This window comes from Chrysemys picta, chromosome 1, assembly GCF_011386835.1.
Source record: "Chrysemys picta bellii isolate R12L10 chromosome 1, ASM1138683v2, whole genome shotgun sequence".
NCBI lineage: Eukaryota > Metazoa > Chordata > Testudines > Emydidae > Chrysemys > Chrysemys picta.
In genome coordinates, this window is record NC_088791.1 from 218,323,018 (window position 1) to 218,325,129 (window position 2,112).

At 50.7% G+C, this 2,112-nt stretch overlaps 1 pseudogene; it reads right to left on the minus strand.

Moving 5' to 3' along the window:
* Window positions 1-541: 541 nt before the first annotated feature.
* On the minus strand, window positions 542-1,278 carry LOC135983952 (olfactory receptor 51L1-like; annotated as a pseudogene).
* Between the last annotated feature and the right edge of the window lie 834 nt (window positions 1,279-2,112).

Consider the following 2,112-nt stretch of genomic DNA (forward strand, 5'->3'; position numbering starts at 1 on the left):
TGGATGTTTTCAGAGAACTATCCATAATGACTCCAGGATCTCTTTGCACTCTTTGATCACATGCACTGCAGTAGCCCCTCCCTTCCGGGGACAACGTTGTGGTGGACTCTGCTTCCCTGTGACCCTGTGTGTGCTGTGCTGTATAAAGATGGTCTGATGGTTAGGGGGCTAGGCTGGGAATTGAGGGATCTAGGTTCTGTCCCCAACTTGGAAGCTCATTTATGATACAAGCTTGGCAGCTGGGGTGGGGTAGGCTGGGGTGATATCTAAGAAAACAACATTTGGGCCTTAGGTTTATGCTCTGGAGTGGGGAAGGGAAGATGCCAGGAACCAAGCTGTGTCCTAACAAACTCCCCCCAGTAACAGCCAATCTGCTGGGACAGCCCTGCAGAATTCCCTGGATCTCTGTGGGGCACGAGGCAGCTGATCCAGGGAGCCACACCCCACTAGAAGGGGTTTGCTGATTGGACTCTTCTCCGATGAATAATTCCCAGAATCGTCCGACGGATCTACTTGGTTTTCAAGCTGTCGATGATGGGGTTCAGGACGCGGTGGGGAAGAGGGGCACTAGCAGGTAGGCATCGGCCAGGAGCGTGTGCGTGAGGTGGGACAGGTGCCTCCCAAACCTGTGTAGGACGGACAACCCAATGAGTGGACTGTAGATGGTGCAGCAGGTGTGAGAGATGCAGGTGCTGAATGCCTTGACGTGCTCTTCCCAGAAGGCAGTGCTCAGGACGGCCTTCAGGATCATGACATATGATGGGTGGATGGACATGGAATCCAATCCCTTGGTCAGTACCATGGCAGTCAGACCGTACAAGTTGACCTGTTGACCTGTTTTGTCCCCATGGGCCAACCTCCGCACATCCGAGTGCAGGCAGAAGGGAAGCCTTTTAATGAGGAAGACAACTGGCAGCATCACACAGACTGCCCGCAATAGAATCGCCGCCCCTGCCTTTTGCTCCTGGCATTTGTCAAGACGGAGGCATATCTCGGAGGGTTGCATATGGCCACAAAGCAGTCAAACGCCATGGCGACCCAGGACCCCAGACTCCACAGTGGAGAAGGCTGGATGAAGTACATCTGGGTAACGCAGGCATTGAATTGGATGGAGCTGGAATCCAACCAGAAGATGCTCAGCATGGTGGGCAAGACAGATAAGCCCAAGTCTGCTAATGCCAGCGTCGAAAGGAAATAGAACATTGGGATGAGGAGACTGTGGTCCAGCCATATGACAGAGAGCATGATGTAGTTCACTGAGCACAGAGGGAAAGCCATCCAATAATAGACATGCTGCAGCCCTGGAATTCCTGTGAGGATTCAGGCCAAGTGCCTGAAGCCAGTCTGACTCATCGCTGATGTCTCATGCATTCAGTGTCCTCTGTAGGTCCAAACAACAACTGTAATAACAGCAGCATTATCCATTTGTAGGTCATCTACCAAAATACTACACTAAAAGAACATTATTAAGGTTACAAAGTCAAGCACTTAAAAGTTAGGGCATGACAGAATTAAGACTGCCTGCCAGCCCTCTTTGTGTGTATCCCTCATGAGACAGTTTGTTATTACAGGCCACGTAGAATTTAGCCACAGGACCTCTGCCTCATTCAGTGCATAGCATGGACCGTGCTCGCTTCATGAGCAGCTATTCAAACTCTGATTGCTGTTCCTTGATCCGGGTCTGGCCTCTGGCTTTATTCAAACCCTGTACTGAAGACAGAGGAATTAATTTGTTTTCCAATTATTATGTCCATTGTAGAGATTGGGGAAATGAGGCACAGGGAGATCAAGGTAAAAAGTGTCCCCTGCTTCAAGCATGGCCAAGCTGAGACGCCAGGACTGGAATCTTCAGAGTACTTAGCGTTAGGCAGCGCTTCGTATGTTCAAAACACAGTCCCCAGTGGCACCAGTGAGTGTTCAGTGCCTCTGCACCCAGGATATGAGGATCACACAATTAGTGACACGTTTGGTTTAAGTGACTTGCCCAGTATCACACAGTCAGTCTGTGGCAGAGGCAGGGATCCGATCCAATTCTCCAGGGCAGCACTCAATAGCCTTCACCCTGAGACCATCCTCTCTCTTCCAGTGTACGTTGCTCTCACAAACTGTGCC